Here is a 16,900-nt window from a genome sequence, read left to right on the forward strand (position 1 = left end):
TCCCTTACACATGAGAATTTCATTAGCCACATCCAGATGTAGCAGCGTTGAGTCTGTCGTTTAACTCCTTAGGGGGCTGCATTTTAGGGGGCGTCCATTAGATGAGCCGTGAAAGTGTAATTGGTGGGGGGCTGCTGGTTATAGAGGGGGAACACTTCTTTACAACTTCAGAAGTTTACATTTTACAGTATAAATATGTTACAACGGATAATTGTCAAATCACTGGGGGGGTCGAACCGCTGGGACTCCCCCTATCCCCCCCCCCCCCCCCCGGTCATGAAAACAGGGGTTCCTTGGCCCTTGTTTCATTCATTCCCAATGGGACTGATAATGTTACTGTAACTTGTGTAATGCTCCCTTATTAGTTTATTTGCAGTTATACAGGTCAGTATCATATATTGCAAGTGACAAACTCAGCTCTGCTGTATCTGTATTTCATTTTCGCATCATGGAAACTTCACAAAGAAGAAACAAACTCAGCACTACTACACCTCAATTACTTTTCAGCACCATGGAGGATACATGAACCAAATAAATGACAAACTCAGCACTGCTACACCTCTCTAACTTTTCAGCCCCTTGAAGGAAGCACCGAACACATAACTGACACACTCAGCTCTGCTACACCTCTATAACTTTTCAGCCCCTTGAAGGAAGCACCGAACACATAACCGACACACTCAGCACTGCTACACCTCTATAACTTTTCAGCCCCTTGAAGGAAGCACCGAACACATAAACGACAAACTCAGCTCTGCTACACCTCTATAACTTTTCAGCCCCTTGAAGGAAGCACCGAACACATAAACGACAAACTCAGCTCTGCTACACCTCTATAACTTTTCAGCCCCTTGAAGGAAGCACCGAACACATAAACGACAAACTCAGCTCTGCTACACCTCTATAACTTTTCAGCCCCTTGAAGGAAGCACCGAACACATAACCGACACACTCAGCTCTGCTACACCTCTATAACTTTTCAGCACCATGGAGGTAGCATAAAACACATAAATGACAAACTCAGCTCAGCTACACCTCATGTGCGATCAGGATGTTTCGCAGATGTAGAGATTTCTCGGTAAAACCGCTATCAGCAGGAAGCAGCGTTGTGTATAGAGAGCGAGCGCGGTGCGAGAGACCGGTCTGTGCCCTCAATGGTTAAGTAAGAGGCATCTGTGAGGCTTGAGGCGTGGCGCCTCGTCTAGTAGGGACTCCCCTAGATCCGCCATTTCCTTCCTCACCACAGCGCGGGAAATCTTGGGAAGGTTTCCAAATAAAAATGAAAAAAAAAAAGATGCCTAAAATGTGGATCCAATACTGGAGGAGAGTAACATTCCCTCCCGCTATGTTTCATCGGATCAGTCTAGAAGTTTCCATGACTAATGAGGAGTAAGACTTTCTTGTCCGTAACCGCTACCATGAGAGAGGAAAATATCCATATTCTGTTACTAACAGCTGGACAAAAGTAATGGGCCCCGGGAAAGCGAATCGTGCCCATTCATACCAGAGTGAGGGGGCGGTATGTGCCATATGTGACCAGATGGCGGCATTAGGGAGATAGCAGGGCAGGTAGAGGCAGGCATGGCCGCCAGGGGCATAGAGGTAGAAGTCCCACCTAGGCCAAGTCTGAATTTAGACACTATGGGGCTCATTTACTAAGGTTCAGCGGTCCGCACTATCGTCGGAAAAGCCGACGATTTCCGATGTGTGCCGCATTTAGAAAAGGTTTTTGGCGCGCAACACAAATCGGGGGTTGGGCCGACGGACAACCCGACGGATTTGGACAACGCACAGGATTTACCATTCAAAATTGTGTCGCAAGACATGCACTTACATGCACCGGGAAGAAGAAGGTGAACTCCGCCGGACTTCAGCGAGGAAGCGACACATGCAGGATATCGGGCGCACGATCTTGGTGAATCGCGCCAGACTTCATCTTCGTCGGACCGTCCAGATCGGGGATCGCGACAGGACCGGGTAACTAAATGTGCCCTATGTGGTCCTAATGCCATATAGTGCCAGAATAATACTGCCATGTACATCCCAAATAATATCATGATATAGTGTCCAGATAAAATTAAATATTTAAATAATACTACGATAAAGAGCTCATATAATACCGTCATATAGTCACCTGCACATCATTTTATAATACCCCCATAAAGTACTACAAAGCTTCAGACAGTGTTATGTATTGCCCCGGTATAATCATACCTTGGTGTGTGTTGTTAATAGCAGCAGGATTGTAAAAATTCTATTACATTCCAGGATTGTAGCTGGACTTGGAGCAATGTGTGGCACTGGTGTATAAAATCTCACGGCACAGCCCCTCCTCTCTGCTCTGAGTAAAAGCAGTGGTAGTTTTCTGGTTAGATATTACAGTAGGGGGGGGGGAGTTTGAAAGCAGAGGTCAAAGAACACAGCAATATGAGGACACTCTCCCAGTGCTCCAAGTCCAGCTCCAATCCTGGAATATCAATGTTTTTTTTTTTGTTTTACAGTCCTGCTGCTACTTACATCACATAGGTATAGTTACACAGATCTGCAGGACCACTACCCATCACTCTCTGAAGCTTTATATGGACAAAACTACTGGTATAATATGCACTACTTAATAATACCTTTTAGTTTTGGTTCGCATCTGCAAAGCCCCTCCAGAAAATTGTTGCCCTGGACGTTTGCACAATTTTCCATCCCCCTACCAAAAAAAGCCCCCATTGCTATATTAGGCACTGGTATTATAGATGGCACATAGAAAGTAGAGACCCTTTACTGATTTGCATTAGAGCCCAAGTTAAAGGGGATGCTAGGCAGGACGTCAGTTTTTGGTACGGATGATCTATCCTTAGAGGGTCTGACACCTAGACCCTAATGTGATCTACTACGCTACCCAGACACTATTTAGGAATAGATCCAGAAGTTTACCCTGTATAGGGTACAGCAGCCATGTAGGGTTAATTTAGCTTCGCTCCTATTCATTAGACTAAGATGCAGTTCTCCGCATGGCCACTATAGAGCAGACGGAGCCATTGTATCCCCACTGATCTGATACTACTGACCCATCCATATAAAAAAACAAGGACTTGCTTTGGAGGACCCAACATGTCCATGTATCTGAACTGTACATCTTCTGAAGGTCCATGATGATCAGCAGTTAGTGCCGATGGATGGACAATGTTAGATTGGTCCTTCCTCTGCGGTAGCCATATTGAGACGGCCTCATATTTACGAGCGATGGAAGGAAGTTGTCACAACTGTACAGATTTATCTCCGCGCCAGGATGTCCTCAGTGTTGGGATCAATCTGCTCCATGTTCTCCTCCCGACTATCAGCAAGGACACATTAGTTCCTGCTGGGGACTGACCTCCTATCACGCACCAGACACTTAGTAATAGACGACATTTGTTTGTTTTTCTACTGTTATCCGAGAAGATGTGAGCAGAACTTGTCAGGATGTAGTCAGGATATTAGAAACAGAGAGACAGGGGGGACTGGGTGTAATATGGGCTCCGACCTTCCTGAGGCCATGAAGAACATTGGTTGGATTCAAAGAAAGCATAATCCTAACTATTGACCTTAAATTGGATGTTCTGAAATAAAAAAAAAAATGGTTAGGATAAGTGAAAGGCCATAGACATGGGTCAGGAAGGGGAAGGAAACTCTACAACACATTGGGGGGATGTATCATACTGATATCCCATATCCCTGCATGCGTCGGACCGGAGCCTCCTGATAGATCCATTGGCCGGTGTGTGGGGTGGCTGTTCTACTTCAGGTCCTGTCGTGTAGAATTGCGCTGTAACCTGCAACAGATGCAGGCTATAGCTAATGTGCAGGTGTGGGGGTGGAGTTATAGGGAGAAATAGTTGCAATTCCTGACCATGCACCAGAAAACAGGCGCACAAGCCCCCCCCCCATCCTGGAAAAACGATGGGACACATTTATCTTTTTTCCCCTTCTATTGTGTTCTAAGGAATTCTATTGCATTCTAAGGTATGTGTATTTCAGGTGTTGTAGAAAAAATTAAGCGTCACGAACAAGGACAAATATGGTCGTCCAAAATAGTGAGTTTAGCGGGTTAGGACGAGCGTTGTTGTCCTGGTGATCGGGCTGCCACGGTCATAGTGTTAGCATGATCAGCAGTAGGAGCCCGGCTCTTACACATATAATGGGCTCCACTGCCTCTGCCAAGCACGGAGATCTCTTTAACCCCTAAACTGCCACTATTAAGCTTAATCACAAAAACCGAGGTGCCAGAGGGGACAGTATGGGTGCCAGTATGGGAGCCTATTAGGTCCAGTCGAAGAACCTCAAAAGAGGCACAAAACTAGACATAAAAATCCCAGATTAAGATAAATGGGCCCCTATTTGTATATTCCTTACCCAGAATCTCCATAGCCTTTAAGACTCTGTACAACGGCTAGAGAAGTCTCCTTCGTGACCCAAGGATAGGCAAGCAATTCTATCTTTGCCAACTGGTTTCTGCGAGCCTTGCGCCATTTTTACCATCCTACAAGACCAGGAATTATTTGATACTTGATTCTTTAAAGGGTTTCTACAGTGACATACAAGTTATCCCTTATCCACAGGATAGGGGTCTCAGTGATGGGATCCCATGGATCACAAGAACGGGGTTCCGTAGTACCCCTGTTGTAACCCAATATAAAGAGAGCAGCCGGTCGCGCATGTGCCGGCTGCTCCATTCATCTCTATGGAGCTGGAGAACCCCTTTAAGAGAGAGACTTTTTCGGATCATCTCTTTCCAGGAAAATGGACAACCCCTCCGTGTATGTGGCTAATGGTATCCATGTATTATCATGTACATAATAATATTGTGCAATCATAATCCACAGGACTTTATAGATCATGGGGTACACATGTATATGACAAATAATGAAGCTCCATACGCACACTGTATACCTCCACTCATCACATAACTTTATTTTTCCATGCTGGTAATTTTAGTTTTTTTGGCACAATATGTGAAACCATGGAACGAAAAGAGCTTCCAAGAAAAACAATATCCTGAAACAGCCGAGTATGTACGGCGCCATATATGGATAAAAAGAGCTGGGAAGATCATATCACGTTTACTGTATTCCTGATATTCTCTATAGATGGTTGACTATAGTGCTGGGAAGTGATTGCTGGGCCTGTTATGTATGAGGGGGGCTGATATGGGGGCAGTCTGGCATGCCAATGAAGTGGGCACTGTGTCTAGTAGATATTGGGGCAAATATTATGTACACCATTTTTTTGGTGGGCAATCATGTATACACGAGCCATGAGGCAAGATGAGCTCCTTGCCTCAGGCGGCAGAACCTGCGCCAAAATGGGGGACTGTATATATAGCTGGCCTCAGGTAGCAGTAAGCTTAGGATCAAAGCGCAAAAAAGTTGCAAATACCCCAGCATGCCACAAGTTTTGAAAATTTTTGTGGCTTTTCCAACCCTAACAAGCCTGGCACATAATTAACCAGTCCTAATAAATCAGCCCCTATGACTTGTGTTGACTGACAAGTTTTTAGGACAGGGGTGTGCGTCAGCAATTACAACTAAATATTTAGTTGGACTGCTTTTTTTTGCAGTTTTAACCCTCTGATGGCTCTATGTCACAGCTGGTGGCTGGAGACTAGCTGCTATGACGTCTCTAAACCCTATGGGACATTATAGAGCATTACTGACCTGTACTGATATGAATAAAACACTTGGGATAAGAGAGAAAACTTACTATTAGCTGCAGCAGTCTGTTGTTCCTTGTGTATACCTCTAGTGAGAATTTCAAGATCATCAAGTACTTTACTGAACTACTTGACCCAAGATTGAATTGTATGCCCATTAGGACCCCCACCGATGACAGGAATGAGGGTCCATTCTCTAAAATGAATGGAACCTCAGACAATGAATGGTGCTGCAGTGGGCATGTACATCCTGATGCTCTATTCAGGGGAATTAACCCCTTGTTGACCGCCATTGATAAGCCTAATCTACGCAGAGGGGATGATGGTCAATCCTTGACCAAAAACTAATACAAATATCCATCCACTTGATGTTGAAAGTGCTAAAGCTAAGAACATCTTCCTGCTCTGTGACTTAATATCCTTCCAGAATAGGTGGTGAAGTAAAGCGAGTCACAGCTATAATGGTACGGAGCCAAAAATGATCAACACCCAACAAAGATCCACATGTGAGACAAAGATAAAGCGATCTCCAACACAGACACCAGACCAGGATGTGTAATACTCCACACACTAAAACACCCATGTAGATACTTCTAGACGTCCATGAAGCAGAGTAATGCAGCACGACCTGGCGGGAGGAGAACAAAACTTTATTATCCCCATTCTCCTAAATAGGTTACGAGATCAGGGGTCATCTACAGGATACATCTAGTATAAGAGAGGTGGAGAGTGATTATTAAGGACTCCTTACATGTTTCACATAAAATGTATACATCTCTATATACAGATATGAGATAGATATGAGATAGATATGATATAGATATGAGATAAATAGATAATAGATAGATATGAGATAGATAAATAGATAATAGATAGATAGATAGATAGATAGATAGATAGATAGATAGATAGATAGGTAGATAGGTAGATAGATAGATATGAGATAGATAGATAGGAGATAGATAGATATGAGATGGATAGATAGATAGATAGATAGATAGGAGATAGATAGATAGATATGAGATAGATAGATAGATAGATAGATAGATAGATATGAGATAGATAGATATGAGATAGATAGATATGAGATAGATAGATAGATAGATATGAGATAGATAGATAGGGTCTGTAGGTTTGTTCTTAAGGTTAATTTGTATGTAAGTCGGAACTGTATATTTTATCATTGTAACCCCAGCCAGAACTTTTTTGGTCTCTGTGACAATTGGATTTTAAAAATGTTGGATTGTCATAAGAATCAGGAGTAACAATAAAGCTTCATTATAGACACCTGTGATAACTGTTACAGCTGATTATTGTAGCCTAGGACTAAAGTACAGTAATTACCAACATCCAGAGGTCCGTATGTAACTAGGGGTCGTATGTAAGTCGGGTGTTCTTAAGTAGTGGACCGCCTGTAGATAGATAGATAGATAGATAGATAGATAGATAGATAGATAGATAGATAGGAGATAGATAGATAGATAGATAGATAGGAGATAGATAGATAGATATGAGATAGATAGATAGGAGATAGATAGATAGATATGAGATAGATAGATAGATAGATAGATAGATAGATAGATAGATAGATAGATAGGAGATAGATAGATAGATAGATAGGAGATAGATAGATATGAGATAGATAGATAGATAGGAGATAGATAGATAGGAGATAGATAGATAGATAGATAGATAGATAGATAGATAGATAGATGGAGTTGCTCACAATTCACTGTACTGTATGTCACTGTATACTGTATATTCACCTGTAGATGATACAAGCACATGTGACTGGAGGAGAAAGTTATGGAGCAGTTATTGGGATGCAGAGGTCGTCCATGTGGTCTCCATTATATGCTCCAGCTGTTTCCTGTGACCCGGGCTGCAGGGTCATTGTTTAGGTTGGTGGAGAAACTCTATCCTAGGGTCTTCTGCTTCCAACCCTATGTCAAATGTCACAACTGGAGACCATGATATGCTTGGCCTTTGCCCTCCGTTCTGCGGGTTCCTATTCTCATATCCATTATCCATGCTCATATTTTGAGATAACCCTGCAGATAAAAGCCAAGAATTTCCAGTACCGATGAGAGGGTTTATTGCAAGAACTGGACCTTATCACAATTCCATGTTTACCCGATTAGGGAATAGAATGCAAAAGCTGCAGTGAAGACTGATGTATACAGAGCCAGCAGGATGAGAATATTATACAAGACTGTAAGCTCTTGTGTCAACCCCATCTTTAACCTTGATTAAACTTAAACCTTTGCTGCCTGCCCTGACCTCGGCCTGTACCTTGACTACCGCTTCACCTCCTTTCTCGTGACCTGCCTGGTACAGGTGTTACCAACTCTGGGACTTCTGTAAGATGTAGCAAACCTGCTGGGTTCCAAAATCCAAATTCCATCCTATTTCCAAATGACCCCCTCAGTACATTACTGGCCCCTCCATCCACACAGGACACATGAGAGGAGGCACGCGGCCATATATAATACATCACTGCAGCAGTGACAGCCATACAATATCAGGAATGTCCTCAGAAAATCCCCTCTGTATAAATTTGTCATAGAGACTCAAAATCCTCAGAATTTCTCCAATTTTTTTCCAATTATTAGCATTATGTAAAAAAAAAAACTTGAGATATGTATAGAATGGAGAGAATTTCCCTTAAAATAAATCTACTAACAAAATGCAACATGAAATACCAAGGAGACTTACCTATAGATCCAGGTACCGGGACTGTGCTAATCTTCTTATATTTGTTATCCATGGCCTCCTTCCTTCTAAAAGCAACTCTTATAATTATGCAAATTAGCATTGGCTGCTACCGGAACCCCTCCATGCTGTAGCTTCACATGCTGTTACACTGTCTCCACCCCCCCCCCCCCCTCAGCACTTCTAAACTCTTCTGCATGCTGTAATCTGACAAAATGGGAGGGAGAAGGGCTCCTTTACAGTGTACTGGCTCATTAGCATAATTTTGAATGCTGAGTTTAGAAGGAAGGATGCTATGGATAAGAATTACAAGAATTTTTTAATGCAAAAAAGTAGATCAGGAAACCACGGGTGCTGTAAAAAACTTGAAAACTGTGATGGGAGGCTTCCCTTAAAGGACATTTACCACCAGGATGAAGGATTGTAAACCAAGCACACTAATATACTGGTGTGTGCCCCCTCTGGCAGGATCTGCTCTTCACTTAGCTTTTTATGCCCTGGTTTTCACAAAAAAAAGTCTTTAAAAATAATGCAAATGTGTCTGTGGCGCTCCAGGATCCATAGGTATTTGCATAATTTTAAATCCTGTTTTTCTTTAAAACCAGGGCATAAGAAGCTTATAGAAGAGCATATCCTGCCAGAAGGGGCACGCACCAGTATGTCAGTGTGCTTGGTGTACAATCCTTCATCCTGGTGGTGGATTTCCTTTAAGGATGAATATGAACTATTGTTGGCTTATTCTCCGGGTAGCTCATCCTGAATCCCCCTTTAAGCCTAGAGTTCCACATGATTGGTTGAGGATTGTGATTTTTAGTTCTTGCGAGCAGGAGCCTCACTCCTTTTGTTCTATGTGATCATGTTATAGCTCTATTATGACTTCTAGTATTTGTACAGCGCTGTGGAATATGACGGAGCCATATAAAGATTAATTTCTTGCTCCGCTATCTGTACTTTAGGTTGTGCCTCGCTGAGACTCCATCACACGTTGCGAGCCCGAGGATGCTGCATACAAGACTTGTATTTTGTGACTAGAATATATATTTCTGTATGACGCAAGGACTCCCATCCTGTGCAAGACCCTGGGATTGGACCAACATCTGGTTCTGCTTCCACAGGCCGCACGGTCATGTGCTGGTGGCCTTAGATTTACAATTTGTCTGTAACAAAAAATAGCAGAGGGCGTAAACTGGTCACGGGTGACTTTTGTTGAGGTTTATGCTGATGTTCGTACAACTCATCACCTGCATTTTTTGGTTACTGGTTTTGCAAATCATTGCACAGGCGATCATGCACCGGGAAAGGGGGCAACTTTAATACACATGTATATACATTAAAATGCGTTGAGGGACAATAGAAGGGGAAGGACCCCTGGAGGTGCAGGGACAATAGAGGGGAAGGACCCCTGGAAGAGCCGGGGCAATACAAGGGAAAGGACCCCTGGAGGAGCAGGGGCAATAGAGGGGAAGGACTCTTGGAGGAGCAGGGGCAATAGAGGGGAAGGACTCCTGAAGCAGGGGCAATAGAGGGGAAGGACTCCTGAAGCAGGGGCAATAGAGGGGAAGGACTCCTGGAGGTGCCGGGCAGTAGAGGGGAAGGACTCCTGGAGGAGCCGGGGCAGTAGAGGGGAAGGACCCCTGGAGCAGGGGCAATAGAGGGGAAGGACCCCTGGAGCAGGGGCAGTAGAGGGGAAGGACCCCTGGAGGAGCCGGGGCAGTAGAGGGGATACAGATGGAGTTTTGTGGAATAAAAAGTAAAACCAGGGCATACCCTGCATATAGGAGCAGACACCCGGTATAATACAGGCCGCCTCCATACACACAGGACACCCCCTCCGAGCCGCCAGCACAGCAGAGCCCCGGGAGACTGCGCCCGCTCCGGCCTCCTCTCACGGAAGTGCCCGGGCTGTGGAGGAGGAGAGGAGCCGACCAGGCCGCACACACCGGGGGATCCAGTGATGGCGCCGCTCCGGGTGCTGGAGCTGTACAGCGGCATCGGGGGAATGCACTGCGGCCTGACAGGTAATAACACCCGGAGACACCGGCCGCCATGTCACCTCCCCGTGCATACACGTGGTGCCCGGTACCGGGCTATAGCTGCTGTATATACTAAAACCGGACCTCTATATACTGAGGGGGAGCCGTATACAGCTGTATATACTGAACCTGGAGCTGTATACACCTCTATATACTGAGGGGGGAGCCGAATAAACTGAGCCTGGAGTTACATTCAGCTGTATGTACTGATGCTGAAGCTGTATACAGCTGTATATACTGAGCCTGGAGCTGTATACAGCTGTATATACTGAGCCTGGAGCTGTATACAGCGGTATATACTGAGCCTGGAGCTGTATACAGCGGTATATACTGAGCCTGGAGCTGTATACAGCGGTATATACTGAGCCTGGAGCTGTATACAGCTGTATATTCTGTGCCTTGAGCTGTAGCTTCGTATACTGTGCCTGGAGCTGTATACAGCTGTATATACTGATCCTGGAGCTGTATACACTGAGCCTGGAGCTGTATACAGCGGTGTAAACAGAGCCTGGAGCTGTATATACTGAGCTTGGAGCTGTATACAGCTGTATATACTGAGCTTGGAGCTGTATACAGCTGTATATACTGAGCCTGGAGCTGTATACAGCGGTATACACTGAGCCTGGAGCTGTATACAGCGGTATACACTGAGCCTGGAGCTGTATACAGCTGTATATACTGAGCCTGGAGCTGTATACAGCTGTATATACTGAGCCTGGAGCTGTATACAGCTGTATATACTGAGCATGTAGATGTATACAGCAGTGTAAACTGAGCCTGGAGCTGTATACAGCTGTATATACTGAGCCTGGAGCTGTATACAGCTGTATATACTGAGCCTGGAGCTGTATACAGCTGTATATACTGAGCCTGGAGCTGTATACAGCTGTATATACTGAGCCTGGAGCTGTATACAGCTGTATATACTGAGCCTGGAGCTGTATACAGCTGTATATACTGAGCCTGGAGCTGTATACAGCTGTATATACTGAGCCTGGAGCTGTATACAGCTGTATATACTGAGCCTGGAGCTGTATACAGCTGTATATACTGAGCCTGGAACTGTATACACTGAGCCTGGAGCTGTATACACTGAGCCTGGAGCTGTATACAGCTGTATATACTGAGCCTGGAGCTGTATGCAGCTGTATATACTGAGCCTGGAGCTGTATGCAGCTGTATATACTGAGCCTGGAGCTGTATGCAGCTGTATATACTGAGCCTGGAGCTGTATACAGCTGTATATACTGAGCCTGGAGCTGTATACAGCTGTATATACTGAGCCTGGAGCTGTATACAGCTGTATATACTGAGCCTGGAGCTGTATACAGCTGTATATACTGAGCCTGGAACTGTATACACTGAGCCTGGAGCTGTATACACTGAGCCTGGAGCTGTATACACTGAGCCTGGAGCTGTATACAGCTGTATATACTGAGCCTGGAGCTGCATGCAGCAGTATATACTGAGCCTGGAGCTGCATACAGCTGTATATACTGAGCCTGGAGCTGCATACAGCGGTATATACTGAGCCTGGAGCTGCATACAGCGGTATATACTGAGCCTGGAGCTGCATACAGCGGTATATACTGAGCCTGGAGCTGCATACAGCGGTATATACTGAGCCTGGAGCTGCATACAGCGGTATATACTGAGCCTGGAGCTGCATACAGCGGTATATACTGAGCCTGGAGCTGCATACAGCGGTATATACTGAGCCTGGAGCCGCATACAGCGGTATATACTGAGCCTGGAGCCGCATACAGCGGTATATACTGAGCCTGGAGCCGCATACAGCGGTATATACTGAGCCTGGAGCCGCATACAGCGGTATATACTGAGCCTGGAGCCGCATACAGCGGTATATACTGAGCCTGGAGCCGCATACAGCGGTATATACTGAGCCTGGAGCCGCATACAGCGGTATATACTGAGCCTGGAGCCGCAGACAGCTTTATATACTGAGCCTGGAGCCGCAGACAGCTTTATATACTGAGCCTGGAGCCGCACACAGCTGTATATACTGAGCCTGGAGCCGCACACAGCTGTATATACTGAGCCTGGAGCCGCACACAGCTGTATATACTGAGCCTGGAGCCGCACACAGCTGTATATACTGAGCCTGGAGCCGCACACAGCTGTATATACTGAGCCTGGAGCCGCACACAGCTGTATATACTGAGCCTGGAGCCGCACACAGCTGTATATACTGAGCCTGGAGCCGCACACAGCTGTATATACTGAGCCTGGAGCTGTATATGGCTTGTATACTAATGCTGGAGCTGTATACGGCTTGTATACTAATGCTGAAGCTGTATATACTGAGACCAGTCCTCTGCATACTGAAGGTGGACCTGTGTATACTGATACTGGAGCAATATACAGGTGTATTTACTGAGCCTGAAACTGTAGCTATAGGGTGGTGGCACACGTGGCTTTTGAACTTGGCACACGTGGCCATTGCGGTTTTTGAAAACGCATGCGTTTTTGACCAGTTTGAATTAAGATAATTGGTCACACCTGTCAAAAATGGATGCGTTTTTTTGACGGACTGCTTAAAACCTTGCCAAAAACGCGTTCAAAACGCCACGTGTGCAATCAGCCTGGAGCTGTAGCTTCATATACTGAGCCTGGAGCTGTATACAGCTGTATATACTGAGCCTGAAACTGTAGCTATATACTCATCCTGGAGCTGGAGCTTCATATACTGAGCCTGGAGCTGTAATCCGCTGTATATATAGAGCCTGGACCTGGATACAAGATGCCTAAACTTCTATGGATTATTACACTATCTTGGGGCCTGTTGCAAAAATGAAGATTGGAGGATCTATCAGCGCTGGAGTCTAATCTACCAGACGTCTCTATTGGCTCCATCTATAGAAGACACGTTGGCTTCCCTCCAGATAGTTATATCATTCCTGTGTTTTCTGACTCCATGACGCAGCATTGAGTTTTGCTCTTTGATAATGTTGTAGAGAAGTAAAACCTTGGGAAAATCCTTCTGCCCGGAAATCTGTGTCTCCTAAATATTTGTACTACCCTCTATCTATCACCTCAACAACCAGCCGTGTCCCTCTTCTGCTCTCCTAATTAAGAGTCACAAGAAACGGATGGAGTTGATGTCCATGAGTTCAGCAGCATAGAAAGAAGTTCACAATACGATGATATGGACTGGAGAAGGCCACACATGGACAGTGTTTGGACAGGATCAAGACTGGCCAGTAGGACATTAACTGGATCATGGTGTCCTCTGTGTCTCTGATGTGAAGGCAAGATAGCACAGCAAGAAAAAAGTTAAGAAAAAGTTGGAGTGGACCAGTGAAGAGAATTAGCCATCATTTGGATCTTCAGTGAGAAGATCTTAGAAGACAAAAAAGTTTTTTTGATAACATGAGAAGATCTTGGAAAACTGGAGAAAGTCTTGGGTATTGCAAGAGGATCTTGAGTGACCCAAGAGGATCTTGAGTGACCCAAGAGGATCTTGAGTGACCCAAGAGGATCTTGAGTGACCCAAGAGGATCTTGAGTGACCCAAGAGGATCTTGAGTGACCCAAGAGGATCTTGAGTGACCCAAGAGGATCTTGAGTGACCCAAGAGGATCTTGAGTGACCCAAGAGGATCTTGGGCGACCCAAGAGGATCTTGGGCGACCCAAGAGGATCTTGGGCGACCCAAGAGGATCTTGGGCGACCCAAGAGGATCTTGGGCGACCCAAGAGGATCTTGGGCGACCCAAGAGGATCTTGGGCGACCCAAGAGGATCTTGGGCGACCCAAGAGGATCTTGGGCGACCCAAGAGGATCTTGGGCGACCCAAGAGGATCTTGGGCGACCCAAGAGGATCTTGGGCGAAGCAAGTAGATTGTGGGCCCCACGAGAAGATCTTGAACCACATGCAAACGTTCCATTAAATAAACCTAACACCAGTTAATGAAGGGCAAGGGAAAGGGGTACATACATTCCTGTCTACCATTTCCCATGGTGCCCCCTTCCAGCTGATTATCTACACCCATATTTACTTAGATTGAGCCAATTATCCTACTTGATAATATCAGGCACTTCATCAACATTACCAGTTGTATATTTCCCTCCATCCTATTTAATCCACAATCTGCAACAAATTCTTGGGATGTATTAGAAAGCTAGGTGAGACAGAAGCCAGAGGTTGGTGATGATGGCCCAACCAGTCTCTCAGTCTCCTCTTCCAGTCTCCCTATGACGAATATAGACCATAAACAGTACCTACTTGATTCTGTATATCATACAAATCTCACTGCTGCTCACTGAATAGTACATGTAGGAAATATTTCTTAACAGTCACATTTCATACAAACTTATTAATGTACAGAATAGTCATATACAGGTCAAAGGTATAGGGAGGCAAAGAATGCCCTCACCTGATAGTTGTAACGGATCCTGCATGATAATGTAACTGACCTCCCCCCTCCAGACCAGACTATGGCTGATGATACTGTCTTCCTCCCCAGACCAGACTATGCCTGACACCGCTGACCCCAGACCAGACTATGGCTGATGATGCTGCCTTTCTCCCCAGACCAGACTATGCCTGACACCGCTGACCCCAGACCAGACTATGGCTGATGATGCTGCCTTTCTCCCCAGACCAGACCATGGCTGACACGGCTGACCCTCCCCCCAGACCAGACTATGGCTAATAATGCTGCCTTTTTCCCCAGACCAGACCATGGCTGACACCGCTAAACCCCCAGCAGACCAGACTATGGCTGATGACATTGCTTTCCTCCACAGACTAAACGATGGCTGACACCGCTGACGCCCGCCCCCCAGACCAGACTCTGGCTAATAATGCTGCCTTTCTCCCCAGACCAGACCATGGGTGACACCGATGACCCCCCCACTAGACCAGACTATGGTTGATGACGCTGCCTGCTTCTACAGACCAGACTGTGGTTGACCCCAGACCAAGCAGCTGACGACGCAGAATTCTCCAGATTATGACTGACACCCCCTAACCCCTTACCGGTCATAGACGCTTTTACAATAGTTAATGCAACCTCTGGAGGTCCATCTGCTTTATTCGTTCCTGTTTTTATGGGCCTTCAAAAAGAAGAATTTTTAACATTTCCATTAAATGTGCTTGAGAATTTCTTCTTACTATGGTATTCCTATGGCTTCCTATGGTATTTTAAGATACAACGGGGTGGTGAGCTGGATTCATTTTGTTCTCAAACTTTGGCGTGCTGTATAATATTTGAGAAGAGCGTTGGGAGCAGACATATTTGTTGGGCTTTTTTTTGGTTCTTAGTCGCCATGTTTATAGAAGGGTTGCAGGTTCTTCTGGATTTTCAGCTGAGAAAAAAAACCTTTAGGTCAAGCCAGATGGCCCTAACTCCTCAAATTTTTACCTTAACTTTAAAAAAGAATAGAGAGAGAGGAACGGCACAGTGAATAAGTATAAGACCTGATACTACAAAAATATTTTGCTGAAATAGAATTAAAAGGAGAGGCGATGTCAAGATGAGGCTCTAGAGGTTCCCGAAAGTCTCCAGTAGCCTTTACTTCGATGGGTTATTCGATGTACGTTTCACACATTCTAGAATCTAAAAATAATATAGAAATACATATTGTTATGACATTACAATTTTCATCTCGCATACCCTAACCCTCAGGCCTCCAGCTCAGTTTTGATAAATCTGGTGTCTCTTAGCTGGGTGACACCGTGTCTTAATCGCTCAAGCCGCCGCTTTCTTGTTAATTGCCGAGGTCATGGAGAGTGCGGGGCCTCAGTCCCCCCATTGTAGGAGTACGGGCATGAAGATTAAACTCTGTGACTCATGGGGATTGGTATGCCAGGGTTGTAACAGGTTAATAGAAGGGGCATTTGCTGTTTCTGGACAGGGATCTGTAGCAAAACCGCAGAAGGTTGTGTAAGTGTCCTAGAACTGGTGCGGTCTTGCCTTGGCTGTATTATACTGAGATCATATGTTATTGGGTTCTGAAGTACAGCCCATTGACCAGAAGTTATTATACCCATCAGCACAGCTTGTATTGTATATGCAGTGTATTCATCATATAGCCAGCAGTTTGAGACCCTTTGATAACACCCGCTTCTCAGGTCCATTTCATAGGTCCAGCTGATCAAAGGTCATTGACTTGGTGGTAGAAGTCGGTCCTAAACAGTTGTTTCTTCTTTTGATTCACATACAATTGGCCTCGACATTGCTTTTGGACAAAGTAAACAGACCTGCTGTGCTGCCCCCGTGACGTAGCCGCCCGCGCTGCCCCCGTGACGTAGCTGGGGTAACGTAAGTCAATGTCTCTGGCTGCATTCAGTGTATCGGGACTATTCTGAAAATCAATAGTTATTCTACTGTATACAGTATACAGCTCCAGTGCAGGGCTATGTGCCGGCATAATATTAATTCTTTATTTATATAGAGCACACAGATTACGCAGCGCTGCACAGAGATGACCAAAATGGTCCTTGTCCTCAATG

The sequence above is a fragment of the Engystomops pustulosus genome, chromosome 5 (assembly GCF_040894005.1).
Source record: "Engystomops pustulosus chromosome 5, aEngPut4.maternal, whole genome shotgun sequence".
Classification (NCBI taxonomy): Eukaryota; Metazoa; Chordata; class Amphibia; order Anura; family Leptodactylidae; genus Engystomops; species Engystomops pustulosus.